Source organism: Elephas maximus, chromosome 13, assembly GCF_024166365.1.
Source record: "Elephas maximus indicus isolate mEleMax1 chromosome 13, mEleMax1 primary haplotype, whole genome shotgun sequence".
Classification (NCBI taxonomy): Eukaryota; Metazoa; Chordata; class Mammalia; order Proboscidea; family Elephantidae; genus Elephas; species Elephas maximus.
The window spans coordinates 86,756,074-86,783,837 of NC_064831.1; the positions used below are offsets into that span (position 1 = coordinate 86,756,074).

Below are 27,764 nucleotides of genomic sequence, written 5' to 3' on the forward strand. Positions count from 1 at the left end.
AATAACCCAAAAAGCTGGACTATATGAAGAAAAATGGGGCATCTGGATTGGAGGAAGACTCATTAACAGCCTGCATTTTGCAGATGACACAACCCTGCTTGCTGAAAGTGAAGAGGACTTGAAGCACCACAGCCTTCAATATGGATCTCACCTCAATATAGAGAAAACAAAAATCCTCACAACTGGACCAGTAAGCAACATCATGATAAACAGAGAAAAGATTGAAGTTGTCAATGATCTCTTTTTACTTGGATCCACAATCAACACCTATGGAAGCAGCAGTCAAGAAATCAAAAGACACATTGCATTGGGCAAATCTGCTGCAAAATACCTCTTTAAGATGTTAAAGAGCACAGATGTCACCTTGAGGACTAAGGTGCACCTGATCCAAGCCATGGTGTTTTCAATAGCCTCATATGCATAAGAAAGTTGGACAATGAATAAGGAAGACCAGAGAAGAACTGACCCCTTTGAGTTGTGGTATTGGAGAATATTGAATGTACCATGGACTCTCAAAAGAACAAACAAATCTGTCCTGGAAGAAGTATAACCAGAATGCTTCTTAGAAGCAAGGATGGTGAGAGTTCATCTCACCTACTTTGGACATATTATCAGGAGAGATCAGTCCCTGGAGAAGGACATCATGCGTGATAAAGTAGAGTGTCAGCAAAAAAGAGGAAGGCCCTCAATGAGATGGATTGACACAGTGGCTGCAGCAATGGGCTCAACAATTGTGAGAATGATGCAGGACTGGGCAGTGTTTGGTTCTGTTGTGCACAGGGTTGCTATGAGTTAGAACCAACTTGACAGCACCTAACAACATGTATATGTATATAAATGTATAAGTATACATACATGTATAAGTATGTATACTTATATAAGTATGTAAACTTATACATATACATATATATGTATAAGTATATATACACACATATACATTAAAAAAAAAAAAAAAAAACCTGTTGCCATGGAGTAGATTCCAACTCATAGCGACCCTATAGGACAGAGTAGAACTACCTTGTAGAGTTTCCAAGGAGTGCCTGTTGGATTTGAACTGCCAACCTTTTGATTAGCAGCCTAGCTCTTAACCACTACACCACCAGGACTCCTTATATGGCAAATATCTTTGTTTTTTTCCTTTCCTTATTCCATTACTCATCATAAAATACAAGACGTAAAAGGGCCTAGTGCATTTTCAGTTGTATGCGTATTAGTTGTATCATGTTAGGCACAAGTATGACTTTATAATTATTTAGAGACTATGGTTTAAGATGTGTACAGGTGACAAGCTGACAATGTGTGGACTGTGATGGTTAAGGTTATGTGTCAACTTGACTAAGCCATGATTCTCAATGGTTTGGCAGATATTATGTAATCATCCTCCATTTTGTGATCTGATGTGAACAATCAATCAGTTGAAAAGGGTGTTTCCTTGTGGGTGTGGCCTGCATACAATATATATGGATGTTCTGACAAAGCTCACCCTCTCTCAATTCTGCATTCAACTCATCATCCTCTGACCTCTGGTTCTTGGGACATGAGCCAGGAGCCTGTTATCTGACCTGCAGATTTTGAGATTTACCAACCCCTGCAGCCCCATAAGCCAGCAGCCTTTTGTCTGACCTGCCAATTTTGGGTTCTTCAGCCCCTGCAACCATGTGACTCAGGAGAAGCCTCCAACCTAACACCTGATCCATGGATTTGGGACTTACCAGCCTCCACCACCATGTGAGCCATTTCTTTGATATAAATCTCTCTATAAATATATATGCTTCATTGGTTTTGCTCCTCTAGGGAACCCAGCCTAAGACAAAGTATCATCCATGTCTTGCAGATAAGAAGCTGAGGCTCAGAGAGAAAGTGACTTCCCTGCAGTCACTGGGGAGAGGTCAAGAGGCGACATTGGGTTCTGAATCCCTGTCTGCCTGATCCTGAAGGCCACATTCTTAACCATTTTGCTGTTCTTTAAGTTCATGTCTAGAATTGGGAAGACATTTTCCTTCTAAATAAATGTGTACTAGAAAACAAAGTTATGTAATCTGCACGTAGTCCACAACTTTAATATTGAAATCAGGACTCGAATTCCCAGCAACCCTTTCACCTCCCAAAGTGCCACTTGCATGAGACACGCCCATGTGAGAACTTGATTCAGACTCCTGGTGGAGCGTTCATTTTGTCAACATGGGTGGCAGCCTACATCTCCAGCTTTGGGTTGCGCAATGGAGTTCCCAGTGAAGTCTTGGCATCAGTGCAAATAGCAGAAATGGTTCCAGAAAAGTTCTGAGAGTCCTTTGCTTGGTAAAGGAACAATGGCAACTGTCTACTCATCTGGCAAGTTTGTGGCATGATTTGGGTTGTTTCTGGAAGTTTAGCCTCAGATTTGTTTCCCCAGTCCCCCTGATGATTCTGTGAGTTACCTAATTTCCTGTATTAAATCCCTTTTCTGATTAAACTGGAGTCCCCTGCAAACAGTTTACACACTCCCTGCTAATCAAAGGTTGGAGGGTCAGGTCCACACAGAGGCTCCTTGGAAGAAAGACCTGGCAATCTACTTCTGAAAAATCTGCCATTGAAAAACCTGGGGAGCACAGTTCTACTCTGACACACGTGGGACCTCCACAAGCTGGAGCCCACCTGAGGGCAAATGGTTTGGTTTCTGCCTAAAGTACCCAGAGTGGATTCTGTTGTTTGCAACTTAGAACCCTGAGCGATACACATAGGGAAGACAGAGAGAGGTAATTCATACACTTCTCCTTTACTTGCAGTTACTTCTCTGGTGAGCTGTATTTTATGCCAGCAGCGCTTCTTCCCCATAGGAACTGCTTGACTCCTCACTGGAGGAGCTGAGGCTATGCTGGCAGAAGTACATCCACCATCTTTCAGAATGGCATGAGAATAGGAAAGCAGAAGGTTGGGGGCTGTGAAGGGGTTCTGTCTTGGGGCAAAAAGAAAAGGAGGCCTCAACTTTCCCAATGGAAGCCCATTCCACAATGTATACAGATCTGTTATCAGCAGATTGGAAAACATCTTTCTTTACAAAATCCCCAGATCCCTGGGGGTGAAGAAAGCTGAATTCTACACAGGAATATGTTCACGATTAATGACTTTTCACTTCCTTAGAGCTGTGTTTACTTCTCTCTGCTAATTCCACACATTTCCAAATAAACCCGGGTTCCATTTCATCTCATTTAAGCAAGCTCTGTGTGACTTCTCATGGCTTTCCACTCAAATGTTACATTCACCTACAGACACTGGATCAGAGCCAGAAATGAAGAGGTAAGGTTAGTGGTGACCTTGTTCAGGTGCAAGAAGAAAGGGGAAATTACCATATCAGGCTTCATGGAGTATCAGGCTCATTGGGGAACAGCCAGTTGTCAGGGCTCGTGGATGACCCACTACTACCTGCTTACCTGCACTGAACTCAAGCCTTTTCCCTGGGATGCCCACCTATCTGCAGTCTGCTGGCTACTCCCTAGTGAGCCAGAAGAAGTTAGATTGAACGCTGTCAAACCTAACTTCACTTTAAAGTAATAGTGTCATTTCACACAGCATAAGGTAAGAGAGTTAGATGCCTTAGAAATTCATAGTATCTCTTTTTGGCCATAAGGGTACCACTTAATAGCTGGTTACTCCATAATATATAAATTCTCCAGCGTATTTTGAGCAGAAATTTTCAGCTCTTCCTAGCCTGCCTTCTTGAAAAATACAAATGAAGCACGGTACTTGACAAAGGGGAATTTCTGAATTCCCTTAGGGTAATTCCAAACAACTGCGGGAATTTTAAGCTCCAGCATCCCCACTATGTATCTATTTATTTGCTTATTTATCTTTGGCTGTTAGCATCCAACGGGCAGACAGCCAACTGGAGGCAGCAACATGAAACACAATGGAAGTCTCCATGTAGAATACAAAAGAAAATCCAAACTAATTTTCAGTTTTTGCAAACACAAACAACTATTTTATGTATATATTTAATTTTTATATAGTTATCTAATATTTTAATATACATATACAATACAAAACAATTTCCTCAATACATCAACTTCCCCATCTAACCCTGTTTTTACCCCCACTAAACCCACTGATGCTATATACATTTACATTCCGGATGAAACTAAAAATGCAGGCCTTTTGAACCAATAACTATAATTTTAAGGAATCCATTTGAAGGGGGAAATCAAAGAAGCAAACAAAACATATACGGAAGGTGTCTTGGTCTCCTAGCGCTGCTATAACACAAATACCACAAGTGGATGGTTTTAACAAATAGATGTAGGCTAGAAGTCCAAACTCAGGGCACCAGCTCCAGGGGAAGGCTTTATCTCTCTGTAGACTCTGGAGGAAGGTCCTTGCCATCAATTTCCCCGTGGTCTAGGAGCGTCTCTGTGCAGGAACCTTGGGTCCAAAGGACAAGCTCTCCTCCCAGTGCTGCTGTCTTAATGGTATGAGGTCCCCATGTCCCTCTGCTCACTTCTCTCTTTTATATCCCAATAACCCAGAAACCCAGTGCCGTCGAGTTGATTCCAAGAGACGGGTTTAAGACACTATCTAGTCCTGTAGATCTCATCAATATAACTGCCACTAATCCATCTTATTACGTCATGGTGATAGGATTTACAACACATAAGGAAATCACATCAGATAACAAAACGGTAGACAATCATACAATACTTGGAATCATGACCTAGCCAAGTTGACAGATATTTCAGGGGGACACAATTCAATCCATGAGAGAAGGTGATTCTTAATAGCAATAATTCAGAAATAACTTACACGTCCAAGAGTTGTTGTTGTTGTTGTTAGGTGCCGTCAAGCCGGTTCCGACTCATAGCGACCCTATGCGCAACAGAACAAAACACTGCCCAGTCCTGAGCCATCCTTACAGTCGTTGTTACGCTTGAGCTCATTATTACAGCCACTGTGTCAATCCACCTCACTGAGGGTCTTCCTCTTTTCTGCTGACCCTGTGCTCTGCCAAGCATGATGTCCTTCTCCAGGGACTGATCCCTCCTGACAACATGTCCAAAGTATGTAAGACGCAGTCTCGCCATCCTTGCCTCTAAGGAGCATTCTGGTTGTACTTCTTCTGAGACAGATTTGTTCATTCTTTTGGCAGTCCATGGTATATTCAATATTCTTCGCCAACACCACAGTTCAAAGGTGTCAATTCTTCGGTTTATGTTAAACTATAATAAATACAGGAAATGTATAATCATTAAAAATGAAAATGTTAGAGAATGTTTGATAGTGGAAATATGTTTATGAACCAAAAAGTAGTATACTAAAGTGCTGACAGTGATTATAATTGTCTATCTGTACCTTTACACCTACATTTTTTTTTAACAATTCATCTGTGTTAGTTAAAAAGACTGGAAGGAACTATGCTAAAATATTTGCAATAATGGAATTTTGAATAGCTTTTTATTTTCTTCTTCATAGATTTCCCAGTTTTCTTATTATACAGTATTATTATATAATTATTATATATTATATACAATATGATATTATTATAAATAACAATATATAATACTATATAAAGATATAAGTAATATAGAATATATTAAATAATTATATTACCATATAATTAGAGAAATCAGTAGGTATGACTTACAAACAAACAAAACCAAACACTGATCAAGCAGCCCTTCTTTCTTCCCTAATTTGGTTTAGACTAATGAAAGTGTTTTCATCTTTTGACCCTTGGCATATTTATTGGGGGGATGAGAGGGCCATACTGGCAGTGGTAGGGCAGAGCGGAGGTAGGGGTGCCCAGTGGGAGAGTCTAAGAAAAAAATAAAACTTTATTGTGAAGTAATTTGTCTCATATTCTGCGAGCAGCTTCCATAGGTAACCAAAAACAATTTGCCCTAAGAAAAGACCACTTTAAGATTAGCTACTAATCACCTTTTGTGTTCCTAACAACCCAGATCTTAGCAACTGTTCTGTTTTGATTTCTCATTCAATGTCTTTGCAAAGCCCCCTTGTTTTGTAGAAAGGATCATGTTTTATGGGTCTGTCTTGTTTTCTGTGTGTTACCCATGACAGCATCTGTGCCTCACAAGTCCAAATAAAAAGTCTGGTAATTGGGTCTTATGGTAGAAAAAAATATTTGAAATGTTCACAGTCCAAGAAATCTGATACCTCCAAGTACTCCGTGGGTTTAGTTTTAGTAAGTTTATTTACTCAGATGAAAATAAAGTTGATGATGATGGAGACGATGAAGACCACAAATGGCCCGAGTTCTGTATCTATAAAATGAGGAAATAATATCCATCTCACAGGGCTTTTGGTGAGCAGATAACGAGATGATTATATATAAAGTCCATATCAATGTGTGGCAATTCAATAATGTTTAAAAGTGTGGGTTCCATTGGAATTCCTCGGACCTAGAGGGCAGTGTGTTTGAAAGAATGAATAACATATGGCAAGGCCATACAATGCCTCCAACATTGTAGTGGGGCAGCATCACAGACAGGACTCCAGCCAGACTGCTGGGGTTTGAATTCCTTCTTCCTAAAACCTAGGCCAAGTTACTTAACATCTCTATACCTCAGTTTCCCCACATGTAAAGTGGAGCTGATAGTAGTTTCGGCCTCGTAGGGCTGTTATGAGAATTATGCCAAGCACTTAGGACAATGACTGACAACACAACTGAAATTACCTAGAGTTCCACCCTGCCTGCTCTGTGAAGTCTGCTTAGACACTCAAGTTATGTTCTCCCTGCTCTGATCTCCCCTACCTTCACCCACTGTATTTCTTTATTTACACATCTATTTCCTGAGTCCTTACCTAATCAAGTTCCAGACTGTGTCTTATTCATTTTTGCATCCCCAAAACCTAACTCCCTATATATGCACACTAAATAGGTAATGTCTTTAAAAACATGCTACACCACTTACCTACCATGGACAATGGATTTTATAAACGCTAGGGGTGTTCTTCCCCCCGCCCACACGCACACACACAAAATGTACCGTTTAGTGAGACTTTGGAAAGAAGAATATATTTTATCTCAAACGTTGAAAGGTAGAAACAAATCTGCATTCAAGCTTGTTTTTAATAAAATTTATATAGAATTGTTAGGACCTAGCAATTAAAATTATATCATTTACTGGAATTACTTTACCCTGCCTGTTTATACAGGCATTTCCATTATTCCAATTTGAGCTGCTAAGAAAACCTTCAGCAGCAGCTATTTAAGGCAGCTATTTTTTTTTTTTTTTTATTTCTATGCTGCTAAGAGTGAAAACAAATTTCCTACAACATAACTCATGTGGTAGTTTCTGGGTGGACAGAGAAGGAGTCAGTAGGAAAACAATAACAATAACAATAACATTGGACTTTGAAGCCTGGTCTCTTGGATTCTGGGTCAGGCCTGCTGATAGTGTGTGACCCTGGGGAAGACACTTCATGTCTGCAGACCTGACGTCCTTATTTGCATAGCAATAGGGCTGGCAAAATACTCTGGAATTCATCAAGCTAAAGTAGCACAGCAAAGACTCCTGAATAATTCTGGCCTACTCCTGCTTTGCAAATTGAAGGGAGAGAGTGGGACAGTGCCTTTCATTAAATGAATAACTGTTATAGATTGAATTGTGTCCCCCTTAAAAAAAAAAAAAAAGTACTTGAATCCTAACCCCAATACCTGTGGATATAATCTAAACCTATGGATACGTGTGTGGAGGTATCATAAAATCACCCCCCATAATGCACTCTAATGTAATGTAATCAATTAGTTGAGGTCATACCAGTGTAGCTTGGATCCTAAGCCTAATCACTTCTGAGTTATATGTAAGAGCAGCAGAGACACAGAGACACACCCACATAGTGGTGGAGACAGACGCCATGTGAGGACCACCAAAGAACCAACCAACACCCGGGCTACAAAAGAGTGGTCAATCGACATGGCTGATGCCCTAATTTAGGCTGTTAGTCTCCAGAACTGTGAGAACATAAATTTCTGTTCCTAAAGCCACTCACTTGTGATATTTATGTTACAGCAGCGCTAGCTAAGATGGTAACTGAAGTTTATTTTGCAAGAAGCAGCTAGATGAGTTTCTGGATGTTTCCAAAAAATGGTGTTATCTCCCTGAATATTCCTAAATAACTTCAAACCGTCCTTGATCTGTTTGTGGAGTGGAAGTTCCCAGGCAAAGTAGTTTTCAAGACACTTCAGCTCAGCACCACAGATCCCTGCCTTTTTTTATCAAAGGGGACTTCCTGCTGAGTTTGTTTACACCATTAAATTTCCTCAAATGTAAAGCCAGGAGAATTTTTCCAGGTGTTAAAATTCCTAGAGGGCGGGGAAAGTGCAGAGCCCTCTATTAGATCAATACCAGGCTAGAGTGAAATACAAAGAACCCTTTTTATAGTGTGGACCCCTCCAGAGGTCTCGATTTGGGGGCAGCTTTGGCAGAGCGCACAAGGCCGTCTGTCACCTTCCCCTGACACCGGCAGCCTGACCAGGGAGGTTACAAAGCTCTGTGCTGGCAGCAGCCCCCAGGCCCGGGCACAGCCTTGGTCCTACCGACTCAACGTGGTAAGGTTACTCCTCTGCAGGGTGTAGCTAAGCTCTCCAACAGTTTCTGGCTTCTATGGTGGGGTCAGAGGGAGAGGGTCAAGCCAATTCCCTCCAAGGAGCCCCATTTAAATGAGAAGGAGAGGAGATTCCAGCTGGAGCCGGAGGTTGCAATCCGAGCGACAGCCTGGGCTTTCGCTGAACCAGGTGAAGAGAGCTGGCAAGGTCGCACCTCCCATCACCAGGCGGTGCATTTAATTTAAAAGGAGTGTTAACCTTGTTTATACAAAATAACACCAATACGCAGAGAAGCAGTAAATCCATTGTCGTTAAACAGCGGGGCGCGGTGGCGCTGGCAGCCTGCCCACCCGCGACGCGAACTCGCCTGGCACCGCGCAGGGAGCCGCGGCCAGAGCCGGGTGGCCATCCTGCCAGCCTGGACAGACCAGGCGTGCGCGGCGCCCTCTCTGCCCCCCAGATGACTCTCCGCATTCTTGTCAAATATATTTAGAACAAGAGGTGTCTACTTAAATAGAAACATTTGTTAATCACTTCAATGCAGGCGTTTGGCAGCCCTCCAACTTCACCTTTATAAATATGTAGGATCGGTTTCCAGCTAAGAGGGCAACTCCGGAGTAAGCTTCCCTTCTCTCTGTGTCCCCTCGAATCGACCGAAGGTGCATGTCCCTAGCCTGGGACACGGGCAGATTAACCAGTAAGCACGGTATGCTTCCGTTTACGGTGCTCAAGGTACGCACAGACTTAATTGTGTTTACTTACTTATCTGTAGTGCACAATTGTGAAATTGTACGTAAACACAATTAAGCCATGCCGTACCTTGCTTACTGGGTAATCCGTCCCTGCTAGCACCTTATTAATTTTCCATCCCGGCGGGTTTTCCTGAGTCGAGGCCAGCCCTCTCTCTAAAGGTGGAGGAAGATAAATAAATGATACTCAGCAGAGAGAGAGGAAAAGAGTGGTGTTTCTTTAAGTAAGGGGCAGATTAAAGGCAGATGCCTGTAGATGAGAACCTGGTGTCGACACCCTCCTTGTTTATAAGCAGCTGTCCCCACTAACTAGCAGGAGGTTACCCTGAAGTAGGGGATGAAGCCACAGAGCAGGGCTTCGGTTTAACGAATTCCATCATCCGCTCCACTCTTTGTGACTTCCCTCCATTTAAGAATCAGTGAAACTGTCCAGAAAAGGCACATCCTGGGTACAGAGGTTGTTACTGCCCGCCTTTTGAGTTCACAATATAAAAACTCCGGCTGTACCGGACTGTCCTGGATCGGCTGATGATTATTCCAGGCGTGGACACTGGGGCCAGGGGCCAGGAGGAGAAAAGGCAGCTGGTTGCCAAGGTGAGAAGGTCAGCTCTAGGTGTCTTGAAGAATCCTCCTTTTGTTTTAAAAACACTGACATTTCTTTGCCCCCCAACAAGTCTCGGGGCTGAGCATGTCAGCTACGGTTACCAAATTACATTTCTTTGAGGACCGATTCATCATTAAGGCTAAACACATGAAAATCACAGTTAATGCTTTGAACTATTTCCCTCGTAAGATTTTAAAGTTGTACCGGACCTTGCCTGGCATCCAGGCCAATACTTTGACCTCCCAGCTGAGACAGCAGATGCCTAGGAGGTTAAGAAACTTGCCTAAAGTCACTTAAGTTTAGTGGCAGGACAGCGGCTGGAACCCAGATCCCCGCCCACAATTCTTGAGATATATATATATATATATATATTTCATATATGTTTTTATTATTTTGGAGCCCCTGGGTAGTACAAACAGTTATGCACTTGCCCACTAACTGAAAGGTTGGTGGTTCAAATCTACCCAGAGGTGCCTCAGGAGAAAGGACTGACTAGCAGTCTGCTTTCAAAAGGTCACAGCCTTGGAAAACTCTATAGAATACAACTCTATTCTGACACACATGGGATTGCCAGGAGTCGGAATGGACTCGACAGCAATGGGTTTGGTTGTTGGTTTTATTATTATTACAAGTACTATATATATATATACACAATATATAATTTGTGCATAGTATATTATATATTTTTTTAGATTTCCTCTTCCAGTCCTGGTGTAACAAGCTGACAACAGCTGTCTAGTCCTTTCATCACTGAAAGGAAGCCAAAGCCTTTGCTTGGCTCAGGTCCCAGCCCAGTGGATCCTTGGACTTCTCTCAAGGCCCAACTCAGCCCTGATTATTCCATGCACACAATCCTTTTAAAGATCAACAAATCTAGAATCCCATAATCTCGTTCATGCTCCAACCAGTTGAGCAGACACAGCCCCAATAAAGCAAAGCACAGAACAAATTTATTTCTGCTGTTTAGAAAGTGAAGATGGTGTGAAACAAATTTCTTACTTCCTTTTACCTCAGCTTTGTCCCCTGTAGCTTGTCCCTCATCCATCTATAGAGAATTTGAGGAAAAAGAAAAAGATTTTAAGACCAGCAAAGTATTTTGAATAGCTCAGAAGAAAGACGGTAGCATTTTGGTCTGTGTGACTTTCTCAGGAAAGTTCCTTACCATATTTTTCAAGATAAACTAATGCAATCAGTGTATTTCTAGTGTCCTACAATAATGCGAGGTTTCCCATTTGAATTGTCATACTGTAATGACTCCACACTCCCCCTTTATATCAAGGTATAGTAAAACTGGAGCCCTGGTGGTGCAGTGGTTAAGAGGTATGGCTGCTAACCAAGAGGCTGGCAGCTCGAATCCACCAGTCACTCCTTGGAAACCCTATGTAGCGGTTCTACTCTGCCCTACAGGGTCGCTGTGAGTCAGAATCGACTCAACGCCAATGGGTTTGTTTGTTTTATAGTAAAATTATTCTTTCTACAAAATTTAAATATAGCTTATGATCTCTTTATGGTGTTTCCTTAATTACCAAGCAATTTTAACCGTCCTAATAACTCTCTATGTTCCCTAGGATCAATACTTCAAAAATGTATAAGATTGATTTAAATGGATTTAAATTACTTTTAAAGTGTTACATCTAATGGAAAGGTAAATGGGAACTACCATTTATTATTCATGTCCTCGGCAGAATTTAGGAATAGGGTCATTATCAGTCGGAATCGACTCGACGGCACTGGGTTTTAGGTTTCTGGGTGGTATACTTTTATTCACTTTACATACATAAACCATCCTTTCAACAATAAAATGTTATCTAATTCAGTAGAAGCACATTTTGCGCGGTAAGAACATTTACAGTAAACATGAGTAATTTAAATGAGTACTAATTAAGGGGATTGTACCCTGCTTAGCATGTGTCATTAAAGTACATATCATAGGAGACAGTGTCTTCTCTACGTTACTTGTTAAATGCTTTGTCATTCATTTCACCCACATTTTTTTAACGTATAATTGATGGTTGAGAAGTGTATACATGTAGTAGGTTTTGCCAAGGACCCAATTGTGAGCAGAGATTATAAATAAGTGCAGTCAGTCAAGAAGGTTTATCAAATAGATACTCTGTATAAAGTCCTAGCAAGAGGAGGGAATGATGTAGAAGCCCCACTACCTGTCTTGTCTAAGAGTCTAATGGATAAGAAAGGCCATAAAACCAAAAAAACCAAGCCCATTGCCATCAAGTCGATTCTGACTCATAGGGACCCTATAGGACAGAGTAGAATTGCCCCATAGAGTTTCCAAGGAGAGTCTGGTGGATTCGAACTGCCGATCTTTTGTTTAGCAGCCTAGCACTTCTAACCACTATGCCACCAGGGTTTCCAAGAAAGGCCATAAGCAAGTCAAAAAGGCAAATTAAAATAACTTAAGCAGCATTTCAGCACTAGACTCCATTAGCAACACCCCCCACCATCTAGATGTGACAACCAAAAATGTCTGCAGACACTGCCAATGTTCTGGGGGGGGGGGCGGGCAGCAAAATAACCCCCAATTGAGAACCACAGTGTAGCCAAAGGTTACGTAAAGGCCAGGAGAGGGTATGGGCAGGAATCACGATTAAGGCATGGAAAGTTATCTCAGGGAGGCAAGATTTCAGCATCTGTAGAGAAGGAACCTGGATAGGTTCAAGAAGAAGGACATTCTTTGTATAAAATCATAAAAATGGAAAAGAGCAAGTTCGAAGTCTAATAGCAGAAGTACCAGGAAAGGCAGTAACCATTTGGGGCATTAAATAAGTTAACCAACCTCTGGACCAAGCTAAGGCTATGTCTACGTACCCTTCAGGAATGTTTAAAAAGTAATAAGGCACTGAAATCTCTAAATTTGTAATTCTAGGTGCATACAACATGTTACCTGGTACAACAGGGTTAGGCTGCTTATAGTCGTCAATTCTTTAATATGAACAGAGAGGCAAAGGGTAATAGCCCCCTTCCATCTTCTCCTGAGAGAAGAAAAAGAGTAGTTAAGAGTATGATATTAATAATAACTAAGCTGCTATTTATTTGGTGTCTCCTATATCCTAGGAGCCCTGGTGGTGCAGTGGTTAGGAGCTCAGGCTACTAACCAAAAGGCTGGCAGCTTGAATCCATCAGCCATTCCTTGGAAACCCTATGGGGCAGTTCTACTCTTTCCAGTAAGGTTGCTATGAGTTGAAAACGACTCATCGGCAACAGGGTTTTTTTTTGTTTTTTTTTTTTCCTTTTGATGTCCTAGACCTTTTGCAGACAATATCTCACTTAATCCCTTTAAGATCTGTGTAAGGCCAGCAATAACTTCCCTGGGCCTCAGTTTCCTAAACCGTCATTGTTGTTAGTTGCCATTCAGTCAGATCCAACTCATGGCAAAGCTTATATAAAACAGGAAGAAACACTGCCCAGTCCTTTGCCATCTTTGTGATCACCAGCATACTTGAGTCCATTGTTGCCTTCCAATATAGAAGGCTCAAATTCCAGCACTACATTGGACAATATTCTGTTGTGATTCACAAGGTTTGCATGGGCTGATTTTCAGAAGTAGCACTCCAGGCCTTTGGAAGCTCCACCGAAACCTGTCCACCATGGGTAACCCTACTGGTATTTGAAATCTAGGTGGCATAGCTTCCAGCATTATAGCAACATGCAAGCCACCAAAATACAGCAAACTCCCAGATGGTGGTGGTCCTAAAGTGTAATGCTAGTGAAAATTTGTGGTATCAGGCAACGGTTAAGAGTTTGGGCCATAACTTGAATCCAGATCCTTCCACACCAAGTCCATGTGTGTTCTTGCCCACCACACTGAAAGGCAAGCAGAGGAACTTCTTGGTGGAAAGATAACACAGCCAGTTTATGAACATGGTAAAGATGTTCATTCACTGTATGAAAACCCATTGCCATCAAGTCGATTTCAACTCATAGCAACCCTATAGGAGAGGGTAGAGATGCCCCAAGGAGCCGCTGGTGGATTCGAACTGCCAGCCTCTTGGTTAACAAGCCAAGCTCTTAACCACTGCACTACCAGGACTCCAGGACTGTAAAAACTAGACGGTTGTGGGGCAGGGGGTGGGGTGGGAGGGAGGCTTGCTCTCTCTTTACATCTAATTAACCTTAATTATTGTGTGCATCCTTATCTATCAAAATAATGTGACCTTTATCAGGTTTCTTTCATTTAGCTATTAGGCTGTCATTGTGAATCAGGACTTTCTAGACTGGTTGATGTTTAACAGAAGTATAAAAATATGACTGAGAATACTGGCTGTTGGTGAAATCCCTCAAAAGGAGAAAGTAAAAATCTCAATTTTAGGACTTTCCCAGGTAAGGATATTCAGAATTGAGAGGCAGGCTCTGTCCTCCCATCTCGTTTCATTCATAGCTCTTCATTTACTCAGTAAGTTTAACTCACCCAAGTGGCTGAAAGGAAGTCATCCTTTTACGAGGGGATCTCCAGGCAAACATGTGCAGTGTGAGTTTTGGCCAGCGCTTGTGATTTCCCTTCTGCCTCAACCCCACTCAGTCAGCTGGGGAAAGACAAAGTACTCACAGCTCCAGGCTTGTGGCTTTTCCTTAACTGTAGTCAGTGTGATTAATACCTCCACCCAGGGCGGTAAGATTTAAACTGGGCCACAAACTATGCTTTCTGCCTGGTCATGATGGACCAGTATGGCGCATTACATCTGTTATTTTGTTGTACCAACCCCGGCGCCCAGAGGTAGAAGATGTCTTATAACCCCTATTTTATATTTATATTTTATAACCCCTAAGTGGGAGCCCTGGTGGTGCAGCAGTTAAGAGCTATGGCTGCTAACAAAAAAAGGTTGACGGTTCGAATCCACCAGCCCCTCCTTGGCAACACTATGGGAAGTTCTACTCTGTCCTATAAGGTCTCTGTGAGTTGGAACCGACTTGATGGCAGCGAGGATTACCTAAGTGAGGAATCCCTGGGTGGTGCAACCAAACGTTGGCGTCCACCCAGAGGTGCGTGGGAAGAGAGGCCTGGTGAACTACTTCAAAGTAGCTGACACTGAAAACCCTGTGGAGCCCTGGTGGTGCCATGGTTAACTAAAGTGCTCAGCTGTTAACTGAAAGGTTAGTAGTTCAAATCTACCAGCTGCTCCACTGGAGAAAGATGTGACAGTCTGCTTTCCTAAAGATTTCAGCCTTGGAAACCTGTGGGGCAGTTCTACCCTGTCACGTAGGGTTACTATGAGTCGGAATCAACTCAGCTGCAACAGGTTTGTTTGTTTGTTTTTTGTTTTGGAAAACCCTATGGAGCACAGCTCTGCTCTGAAACACATGTGGCACCATGAGTTAGAATCAACTTGATGGCAAATGGTATTCCCTAGGGGAAAGAGATGAGGATCGAGAGAGATAAAACAACTTGCCCAAGGTCACATGGCTAGGAAGGAATAGGGTCATAATTCTAACCCAGGTCTACCTAATCTCAAAGCCCATATTCTTTCCACTAAAACAGGTATTTCAAGGGAAATTAGTTATTTAACATGAGAAAATTAGGAGTGAGATTTCCAGCCTATGCCAGAGAAGTTAAGGTGAACCCCATGTCAAAGGAGAGGCACTGAAGGCTTTGGGGCTCTCAGGCTTCCATTCTTATCAGCGCCCTGCTGTTTGCTAGATGATACCCCCTTCTAGAAGAGCAGTAGGCGAACATTATCTTGTTGTCTGCAAGACTTAATGACCCTCTTTTCCAGCCCTCAGTATGTGAACATTATGCTCAACCGCAGCTTTCATTTATCTTTTCCGGCATAAATGACCTTGCAAAAAGTTCAAGGAGAAGCTGACAAGTTCAGTGGGACATGGGTACAGGCTTTTTATCTTTCTCATGCCACCATGCAATCTGCCAGGCCTCTCAGAGAAGGTTATGTGCAGTGCTCCCCATGGGCCATAGTCCATGCCCACTGGAGCTATATGGAAGGACCCAGAAGATGAAGCCATCAAAAAGCAAGTAGGCTGGAGGGTTTCATAGGCTGCTGCCGTCGTTTATCTGCTCACGTAGTTCTCTGGGAAAGAGTTTGCAGTATGCAGGAGGGTCCGCTGGGTCTGTTTCTACAGAAAATCATGAGTGTGAGGGAATGCCCAGGAGCGCTTGCCCTCACAACCACATGAAGGGAGCTTATACACTTCTAAAGTGTGCAAGCAATTATGAATTCCTTCAAAAAAGACTTACCTGACATCACCCGAGTGCCAGGTGCTCTTCTAGGAGCTGAGATAGCAGTGAACAAAACCAAGTGCCACCACTGGGCAGCTTGCATTCTCATAGGTGTAGAAAGAAGACATACGAGGTGGTGATAAGAGTGGGGGAGGTGTGATGTTCCATGGTGTAGTCAGAGATGATCTTTCCAAGGAGGTGACATGAGAGCAGAAACACGAATAAAGCACGAGAATGAGTCACAAGGATATCTGGGGAAAAGAATGTTCCAGAGATTGAAACTACAAGTGCAAATTCCCTGATGAAGGCCAGTGTGGTGTCAGGGTCAAAGGAGAGAATGGAGGATATAGCAGACAAAACAACTACTGGGAGATCTATGTCATTAATTTTGAATGCCATATAGTATCCTGTTATGGATTAAATTGTGTCCCCCCAAAAAATGTGTGTCAACTTGACTAGCCCATGATTTCCAGTATTATGTGATTGGCCACCATTTTGTCATCTAAGGTGGATTTCTTATGTGTTGTAAATCCTACCTCTGTGAAGTTAAAGAGGTGGGATCAGCAGCAGTTATGTTAATGAGACAGGACTCAAACTACAGGATTAGATTCTGTTTTAAATCAATCTCTTTTGAGATATAAAAGAGGGAAGTGAGTAGAGAGACATAGGGACTTCATACCACCAAGAAAGCAGTGCTGGGATCAGAGCTCGTCCTTTGGACCCAGGGTTCCTGCACGGAGAAGCTCCCAGACCAAGGGAAGATTGATGACAAGGACCTTCCCCCAGAGCCAACAGAAATAGAAAGCCTTTGCCTGGAGCTGGGGCCCTGAATTTGGACTTCTAGCCTGCTAGACTGTGAGAGAATATATTTCCCTTTGTTAAAGCCATCCACTTGTGGTATTTCTGTTATAGTGGCACGAGATAACTGAGACATATCCTTTGTAAGAATATACCATATTCATTGATTCCTCTGCTGACACACATTTAGCTTGCTTCCAAATACTCACTATTATAAACTCCGACATACATGGAAAACTGTCTCTAAAGTTTACATCAGGAAGTAGAACTGTTGGTCATAGGGGATGAGCATCTTCAGCTTCAGTACATATTGTCAAATTATTCTCTGGTTACTTTGGGAATATTTTTTCCCTTGTCTTTGGTCTTCTAGTTTCACGATGATATGAATAAATTTAGGTATATTAGTATTTATCTTGCTTGACTCCCGGGTGCCCTGGTTTGCTGATGTGCAGCAAAACAGCGTTCTTCTCATGACTCTCGCTGGCCGCCTCGGTTATCTGGCTAGTCCAGTGCACTGCTGTCTCAGCTGAATATTCTCCAACGTGCCTCATTCCAGCAACGGGAGATAACCGTCAGCTGGAACATCTGATGGCCTCACCTTGGAAATGTAAAAAGCACAAGATAATGACCAGAGTTTCTTACATGCAAACCCAAACTCAACCTTGCCATTAGGTCAGTTTTTTTTTCCATAGAGTGATAGAGAAAAAAAAAATGGAAAAGAGATCAAAAAGAACAAAAGTTAGTAGAAGTCTCAAATGAAATTACCAAATGAACAGGAGGAGGATGACATTTAAAAGCCCATAAAACATCGTCCAGTTAATAGAAGTTCTTGTATTCCTTTTCCAATTATTCATTATAACATCCACTGAGATATCCACATTTATTTTTGAATACCTGCACAGAAGCATTAGTGCACTAGGTACAAGAGAAACAAAAATACAATTTCTGCCCACGAGAAGCTTGTGGTGGAGTGGATGAGACAGACAGGTACAGGCAATCCCCAGATTACAAGTGAGTTCCATTCCTAAATTTGTCTTTAAGTCAAATTTGTATATAAATCGAAACAGGTACAGTTTGTATCTAACACCACTTAAGCGAATATTTGTCTTGGTATATAGTATATAGCATACCTTTCAGTGCATAAAAAACATGAAAGAATCACTTCCAGATACACTAAAACATCTTGAACATAATACTGTAATAATAATAATATTTTGATATGCATCAAAAAGTAGCAGCCATTTGTTATTACCAACTATTGTATGTACCTCGAATTTTTAATATAACAGGCTTTACAGGGGTTGGTTCGTAAATACAGGTTGTATGTAAGTCAGATGTTCATAACCCAAGGACTGCCTATATGTAGAAAATAGCAAAACAAAGTAAAGAGGCTGCAAAAGTGCCCAGCCCTAGGAGAGAGGTGATACAACCCAGGCTGAGGAGAGCTAAGGCGGCTATTCTGGGGTCATGGTCTTTCCTCCATACACACATGCCCCCAGACTTAAAGCCTATCCAGAAGCCAGCATATTAAATTTATTAATTAAAAGTTGATCCTCCTTGTGGATCATGCTTTCTCAATACAGTAAAATACTATAAAAAAGATATTGCTCATGCAACCATATGCAACATTGCATAATTCAGATAAAAGACACCATCCATGATAGAAGTACTGCATAAGAGTTGGATGTAATGGGTGAAAAATCCAATGTCTAAAGCAGGGGGAAACTATTTGTGCCTTTATAAGTCAGTGCTTTGTTTATCATTCTGTGGTATGGAGTCATTTTTGCTATCATAGGAGGATCCTATGACTTGATGGTGAAACTATTAAACGAGAAGCCAGAGAATTCTAATACACTTGTTGAAATTCGAGTGCTCTTCCTGGACTGGCATCAGACATGTAATGAATGTGGTCTATTTGCCATCACTAAAATGAAGAGTTGATAATAGAAGTGTCTAAATGTTCACAGTTTCATAGAGGATACAATTGCTAATTGCTTTTCTGTGGGCTAGTGTTTGGGATTTAGTGGTAAGAGGAATGCACTATTTTCTAACAGTCGCTTCAGGTTTAAAATAGTCTCTTTAGAGCAGCATCACTGCTGTTTAGCTTTAGATCCCTAGAGTGGTGGATCTATTTACCTAGGGATCTATCTCTTGTCTCACAAAAATAAAGTTATTCTGAGAGCTCAAAATGCAGAAAATGATATATTAGAATATTCTTACAAAAAGTATGAAACCACCAGACTTATAAACCAAACCCATTGCCATCAAGTCAATTCCGACTTGCAGCAGCCCTATAGGACAGGGTAGAACTGTTCCACAGAGTTTCCAAGGAGCACCTAGGTGAATTTGAACTGCTGGCCTTTTGGTTAGCAACTGTAGCATTTAACCACTACACCGTGAGGGTTTCCAGCAGGCTTATAAAAAAAAAGCCTTATAGTAGGTTTTTATTCTAAAGACCATCACAGTTTTAAAATTTTTGTTTTGCTCCCTATGATTCCCACTTCAGATGTCGTTACTTGTGGGGAGCACCAAAATTCCACTGGTGTTATTACAGCTCAAAAACATTATGATTTTGAAGAGAACAGGAAATACAAATTGAGGTTTTTTTTTTTTAATGTTTGTTTCATAGCAGTTATTTAAACTATTACACTATGGTTTACTTCTGCATTTATTAATACTTTCAAAGGGAATAACTCTTAATATAAAAAAGCCAGATACTGGAAAGTTGTATAAAACTTAAATATGTCCCTAAAAACATGCTCTTAAACCCATTTCCTGTAAATAAAACAATCCCAGCTATTTCTTGAAACAATTATATAATTAAACTCTGGTAACAGAGGTTACTGAGATTTTTAAAAAGTATTTAAAAAATATTCTTTACTTGGAAAATTGTTCTGGATTCAATAGGTACCATAAGACGTAAGTCTGTGACATCTGTGATTTTAGCAGAGCTCAATAGTAAACTAGATGCAAAGCGAAGAGTAAAAAATAGCAACCCTGTATTATTAGTTAATAAATAAAAACTACCTATGAGGGCAATGTACTTGGCACTATGCAGATTGAAAATTATTATTATTATTAAAAATTATTGTTATTATATCATCTGGAACCCCTGGGTGGTATAGTTAATACACTCACTGCTATCCCGAAGGTTGGAGGTTAGAGTCCACCCAGAGATGACTTACAGAGGTACCTTGGAAGAAAGGCCGGACAAGCTACTTCTGAAAAACAGCCATTGAAAACCCTGTGGAGCACAGTTCTTCTCCGACACACAAGGGGTTGCCATGAGTCAGAATTCACTCCATGGCAACTGGTTTGCTTTTATTGGTATTATATCATCTAACTTCACAAGAACACAATTTTTATTTTTTATTTTTGTGTGTGTGTTTTAAGTGGAAGTTTACAATTTAAGTCAGTTTCTCGTACAAAAACTTATACACACATTGTTATGTGACCCTAATTGCTCTCCCTATAATGTGACATTACACGACACAGTTTTTCAGTGCTTATTTTACAACTGTAAAAGATACATGTCAAAGAGTACCATGTGCCTGGCCCAAGGGCCATAGGTAGCATGGAACTATGGAGAAATTTGAATTCATGTCTCACTCCAGAGCTACATGCTTAATCACTCAACAGGACATCAGGTAACCTGGAAAAGGAGACATCACTTCATGAAACCATGACTGGTTTTAGCTTTCTGCTCAAACTGGCTTCCCAATCAATTTTCAACTTCATTAATGCTATTCTTCAAACTAAATTTTCTTATGATCACCAGTCTCCCATGATTTTCCATGGTTTCCTGACTTCATGCCTCTAACCATGTGGAAAGTGGTACCATGGGCAGCAAGGTGGGGAAGAGGAAGGAGGGAAAATCATTGAAGCTGGAGGGGACAGCCTTAGCCCACCCAATTATCCTTTAACGATCAGTTCAAATGTCACCTCCTCCCCTATTCTTTCTGAATGTTCCAAAGCACATGCTCTTGACTACCTTGCCAAAGACCTCCCATGGTCTGGTTAGGAGACAGCTGGGATTTCTCCATCCATGACTCCCCAGTGCCTGCGGATGTTAACCCTCATCAACCCCCAAACTCAACAGCCCCCTGGCAGGGTGGCCTTGACTTCAGAAACAAACATTATCTATGGACACTATTAAATTTAGATCTTGTTAACTCTAAAGACATTTCTGATAACATTTTTTAAAACCATCAAGTTATTTATGCATTTTCAAGAAGCCATCTGTTTATTTTTCTTGGTTGCTTAAATTCAATTGTTCCTATTTGTCTTGAAATAAGACTAAATATTTTTAAATGCAGAACTACATAGCTGATATGGCCCAAGTTCTTTTCTGCATTGCCAGGTTCTAACTTTTTATAAAAACATGTTTTTCAAATTTATTTTGGAAAGGCCATTTGCCTCAGAAAGTAACTCTCAAGCAAAGTGGACTTATAAAGCCTACATTATTCTTAGGCTGCCTAATCCTTTATCCAGTTCATTGACGGTCATACTCTATAAAAAACAGAAAACTAAACAGTCCGAAAACATGTCAAAAATAAAAATGGAGACGTTTGATGTTTTGAAAAAGTTTTAATTTGAGAGAGAAAAATTATTCTATCGCTACTAATACTTTGAATTTATACAGGAACTTTTCATAAGATGCTCGAGTAACTTTTAATTTATTCTCAAGATAAGTAAAATAAGTTAATAATAATAGCAAATGTTTTTCAAGCACTTACTATGTACCAGGTATTTTGCATGCATCATCTCATTTTATCCTAAAACAAAGGTTATTTTAATCACTTACCTTACAAATAAAGGAGCGGAGATCTAGAGAGATGAAGGAACTCGTTATAATTACAGAGATGAGTTGAACCCTGGTTGTGTGCCTCTGGGGAACTCTGGTAGTGCAGTGGTTGAAGCGCTTGGCTGCTAATCATAAAGGTCAGCAGTTCGAATCCATCAGCCACTCCTTGGGAGAAAGATGTAGCAGTCTGCTCCCATAAAGGTTACAGCCTTGAAAACCCTAAGGAGCCATTCTACTCTGTCCTACAGGGTTGTTATGAGTTAGAATCGACTCGTTGGCAGTGGGTTTAGTTTGGTTTTGGTTTGTGTGCCTCTGAGTATAAGCACTGTGCTGTACTGATTATTCCAAGAGGGCTCATGATCAGGGCTGCGAAGCCTCAAGTTCCTTTTGGATCTGACCTCCATACCATCAAAGGCTAGGGGTCACCAGACTGTGGTCTACCTGGTCGCATCCATCTAGGACAGGATTAGAGATGTGTCGTTATTCATGTAAACCTTGCTTTGAATACCGAATGTACCTGTAACAGCAATAACACTGTACCTGTTATTTCATTTTAGTAAGTTAGAAGTTCTTTTCTGACACACGAATTTAGCATGAAACATGAATCTCCAAGAACAAACTGATTCACTTGTAATAAGGGCTACACCACTCACCCACATCCAGTTTAACTTTCTCGTAATTTGATCTACCTAGAACCACAGAGTTTAGCATTTTGAAAAAGAGCTATTAGATTCATTCTGTCGCCTTTTAATACATCACTCCAGCAGAAGTGATCCAACTTGTTAGGATTTTACTATTCCTTTTTAAACGGTGCTCTTCTACTAGGTTTAAATTGGGTTATTTTTTATCATGATCTATACAACCAAGGTTATTCTTAAAATATACACAAATTCACTGTCTGCAATCAAACTTTTCTTCACATACTCAGCCACTCAATAACTTTATTTCTGTCCCAGACAAAAATGATACAATATGTTAGATAGACATGTCACACAGCTTTCCAAGTTTATGCATTCCTCTGGCTTCTAGTGGGAGACGTACTCAGACTAAATCTTTTCCCTAAGTGCAATCTTGTAAACGAGTGGTAGAATTATCAGCCTCAACTCTAAACACCAGTTTTATAGTTTGGGCTTGCAGACACCACCTGCTTCCTAAATACAAGTTTGTTGAAATGATGGGTGCCACCAGTGGATATCAAAATCTATTGTTTCCAAAATATCTTTGGAATGTAGCATGTATCTAGTTTAATAATAGTTAAATAGACTCTTGGACTCAATACCATGTTTGAAGAGATACTTAAATAGCCATAACAGGTATCATGGACCTACAACTCAGCCCCACACCCTGATTTGTTTGTCTTTGATGTAGTCATTTTAAAAGCCCTTTTAATCATTAGGAGCTCTAATAGGCAGAAATGGGTGTTGCTGGTCATTAAGTCTTCCCATCAGTTCACCACGTTGGCAGAACCTATTGTACCCACTCAATACAAGACAAAATGAATTTATTTTCCCAAGCAGAAGATCTTATTTCTGGTCTTGGCTTCCCCCCCTACATATCTCTGGGACCTCCTTTGGCATTTTCCTGGACTCTTCTCCTGGTCTGCACACACACGATGGGGAAAGAACTAGACATTTTATGCCAGAGGAAGCCCTGGGAGGACAGGGAGCTAGGGGTAGCTGCCAGATAGGTATCTGCCCACCTGTCTCCCTGGGCTAAGTGCCAGGAGAGGCAAAACCGTGGGTCAGCACAGAAGGCAGAACCAGAGGAGCCTTGGACTGCAGCTCTACTTGACTTTATAAGTGAGGAAATTGGGCTCTGGGAATTTATGCCAGGCTGTGGCTCGACTAGCATCCATCCCACCTTAGTTTTCTGTGCAGTACACCCTCATTTAAAGCAAAAACCAAACCAAGCCCACGGCCATCGAGTTGATTCTGACTCACAGCAACCTATAGGACAGAGTAGAACTGTCCCATAGAGCTTTCAAGGCTGTAAATCTTCACAGAAGCAGATTGCCACATCTTTCTCCCGTGGAGCCCTGGTAGGTTCAAACTGCCTAGCTTTATGGTTAGCAGCCAAGCACTTTATCTACTGTGCCACCAGAGCTCCTTATCATCTAAGGCAGTGTCCCCCAAACCGGGGTCCACTCTCAAGAATTCCCAAAGGGAGCAATGGAAGCTCTGCAGTTATTTTAACATTTCAAAAAAGCCTAAGAATGATCAGGTGGACACTTGAGACTATGTTGGCATCTCCTGCCTGGAGGGGAGGTGAGGGGGTAGAGGGGGTTAGAAGCTGGCGAAATGGACACAAAAAGAGAACGTGGAGGGAGAGAGTGGGCAGTCTCATTAGGGCGAGAGTAATTGGGAGTGTGTAGCAAGGTGTATACAGGTTTTTATGTGAGAGGCTGACTTATTGGTAAACTTTCACTTAAAGCACAATAAAAATCTTAAAAAAAAAAGCCTAAGAAATCTTAAATTCACCATCAATTCAGTTTACCATCAATTAAGCCACAAATCTACTTAATAAAGTTTTTTTTTTTTCTTCAATGAATGGTATTTATGGGGATTCAGGAGCAAATATTAAAGGGGTCATTGATTTAAAAAATAGAATGGGAACACTTACACTATGGCATACAGAATGCTCTGAGAAGCGGAGAACATGTGCTTACATGGCATATTGTATGTGTTGATTCAAACGTGAGTTTTTGTGTGTGTATATGTGTCAGCTTCCCAAAGAATAACTACTGTGCCTGCCGGTCTGTGTAGCTGCAGCCACCCCCTTCAGGAACAGGCATGCATTTGACTGAGTCCACTACTCTCAGGTTTCTATAAAATGACTTCAACAAAAATAAAAGGAGAGGAAGGAGAGAAAAACAGGGAAAAAAAAAAAGAAAATGGAGGTCTAAGAATTATTCAGGGACCCCCTTTGCTTCTCTTTAGCTTTGGGACCAAAAAACCAAACCAATTCCATTTCCCTGGAGTCAATTGCTACTCATATTGACCCTATAGGACAGAGTAGAACTGTCCCATAGGGTTTCCAAGGAGTGGCTGGTAGATTCAAATTGATGAGCATTTATTTGGTCAGCTACTGAGTTCTTAACCACTGCACCACCAGGGCTCCAGCTTTACGGCATCAACCCCCTATTTGACTATTTTTGTTTCCTTGGATTGGTGTAACAAAATACCACAAACCGGGCTGGTTATAAGTACAGAAATGTATTGCCTCACAGTTCTGGAAGCTATAAGCCTAAATCAAGGTATTGGGCAGGACATGCTTCACCCAAATGCTCTAGGGGAAGATCTTTTCTCATTTCTCCCAGATTCTGATAGCCTTAGGCATTCCTTGACATGTAGATACATTTTCACATGGTGGCCCTCCTTCTTCTCTCTTTCTCCATGTGTCTCTTCTCCTCTTTTATAAGGACACCAATCATACTGGATTAGGACCCACCCTATTCCAGTAGGGAAACCCCAGTGGGGTAGTGGTTAAGAGCTATGTCTGCTAACCAAAAGGTCGGCAGTTCAAATCCACCAGGCACTCCTTGGAAGCCATATGCAGCAGTTCTATGTTATCCTATAAAGTCCCTATGAGTCAGAATTGACTCAACGGCAGTGGGTTTGGTTTTTGTTTTGTTTTGTTTTGTGTACTCCGGTATGACCTCATGTTAACCTGACAACATCTTCAAAGACCCTAATTCCAAACAAGGTCACATTCACAGGTGCCAATGATTCAGACTTCAACGTGTCTTTCTGAGAGGGACAAAATTCAATCCATAACATTGCCCTAACTTGGTAATATACCACGATTCCACGGAAAAGAAAGGAAATTGGTAGAAATGGCTTCCCTACATTGCAAATGGGGAAGAAAAAGATACCCCTTATTCTTTTTCAAATAAGGATACAAGCATTCAAGGAGGTCACAGGCATCTCCTGGTCGCCCGGGTTTACCTATTCATAGTTCCCCAGTCCTGAGAAGGGAGATGATTTGGGAAATGTGCCATGTGGTCTGGATGTTTTCTGATTGATCTTTATCTACACTATCAACAAATGTGAACTCTCTTAATCAGTGCGTGCTCCGCCTTGGGGACTGCTTGGCACAGGCAAGATCTTCGCGCCAATTCGTGGTTCTCTCCCAGTGCCACTGGCTGTCCTTCGAGGCCTGCATTTGGTTGGCATGGCTCTCCTGAGCAGATGGTCACTGACTTATCCTGCCAGGAAAACAGTATGTACATCATGTTAGAGTTTAGGGGGTGGCTTCCCATCCCAGAACTCCAGCTGAGAAGTTGGGATCCTATAGTTCCATGCCTGAAAAAAGTGTGGCTTCTCCAACTCTTCCCATTGTTTTTATTTCTCTAGAATTTATTTACGAGTAGGGAAAAAAAAAAAAAAAAAAAAAAACCTCATTGCAGGAAATTGAGATATAAGTGACTGATGCTTAAAACTTTACTGTTAGAATTTAATTTTTCTAGATAGCCATTCTCATTGCCACAAAACTCCCTTTTCAACGGAAACATTCAGAACTTCAATGTATAGTAAATAAAAACAGGCAAGGAATCTTGTTGAGGAGTGGTGGGTGGAAGCAAGAGAATTTTTCCTCTCTCACCCTCTCATGGCAGGCTGGGGCTCAGACGAAGATGTTTTAAAAGGTGCTGAAAGAAACTGATTCTGGTCAAAATGAAAATACCCATTTGAGTATTTATGAAGCATTTACACCTGGTGTGAATAAATGCATAGAGAGAAAAGCTTGTGGATATTGCATAAATACTCAATTCTTGGGCTGGGTCAGGAGTTCCAACGGGGAGGGAGCAGAAGTAGGAAGAACATTATGGGGGTCACCGTTTCCCAGACAGCAGGCTCAGGTTACCTCACTTCAGCTTTAACAGCACTGATTGAGGCTCTGATATTGCAATAAGCCCTAGGGAGGCACAGCTGAAGCCCAGGGCAGCATTGTTAGGTACCAGCTTCTATTGCAACCCAGAACCTCATGGGCAAATGAAACCAACAGCCAGATTCCGGTCATGTAACAGCTCCCCAAATTCTGGACCGTTCTCAGCAACCCTGACAGGCTGTAGATCTTTCACCCCAGAAGATGCCAACTGAGCCCAGAGGTTGCAACCAGCCCGCAAATGTGGGGTTTTCTTGGCTCATGTATAATCTGTTGTAATAATATATACACACATACATATAGGTATATAATATTTTTAATCTATGTTTTATGCACATAATAACCTATTCAATAGCACATGTATAATCCCATAACACTCTGCCAGACGGTTCTTGGAAACTCTTTGGGGCAGTTCTACTCTGTCCTATAGGATCGCTATGAGTCGGAATTGACTTGACGGCACTGGGTTTATACATAACACATGAAACAAGACTATATATGACTTTTTTTTTTTTTTTTTTTTACCGATGGCAATTTTTGGTTAAAGTTTTAGAGATGACTAGTTTTAACAACACTTGTATCACAATATTCTTCCTTATATTTCAACAATGTTTTTAAACTGACGGGATAGATTAATTTTCTACAACCTGATTATTCATTAATTAGTAGTAGGGCCTAGGTCTCACAGCAACCATGAGGGTATTCTCCATAGAGACCAGCGGAGCTCTTAACAGGCTGACCTCCAGCCCTGAGTGGGTTCTTATTGACTCGTGGATGGAGAGCAAGTAAGTCTCTCATTGACCACTCCGTGAGAGGGAGAAAGAGGGCTGGAGAGTTTGTCCTCTATCACTTTCCTTCTAGAAAAGAGGAGAAGAGGGCCCTAACTTAAGTTAGGATTTGGAAACACTTCTGTGCTTCAAAAATCTTATGAAAAAATCATCCTGTAATTTTGATCTTTCGAACTGAAGGAAATCAAGAATGAGTTCCAAAAGAAACAAATGGTTTAGTGATAAAATTATCATCATCATCGTTATATGTGTACACATATATATGTAAGTTTTATCCTATATATACATATATGCATGGTGTATATATATATATACACACAGTGACAACTGTGAGAGCTGGAACTCAGTGGGACTGCCTTGTTTTTCTGAGTCTAAACAGGTTTCCCACCTTTGACAGGGTGTAGTAATCACTTTTCT

General features: G+C 41.3%; 1 long non-coding RNA gene across 1 annotated transcript; it reads right to left on the reverse strand.

Annotated features, from left to right (window-relative positions):
• Positions 1 to 4,008: 4,008 nt before the first annotated feature.
• Positions 4,009 to 12,943, reverse strand: LOC126057160 (uncharacterized). Its single transcript, XR_007512441.1, has 3 exons — positions 12,792 to 12,943; positions 10,889 to 10,934; positions 4,009 to 5,186 (listed from the first exon to the last, which is right to left on the reverse strand). It is a non-coding gene; the product is annotated as an uncharacterized LOC126057160 (long non-coding RNA).
• Positions 12,944 to 27,764: the final 14,821 nt, after the last annotated feature.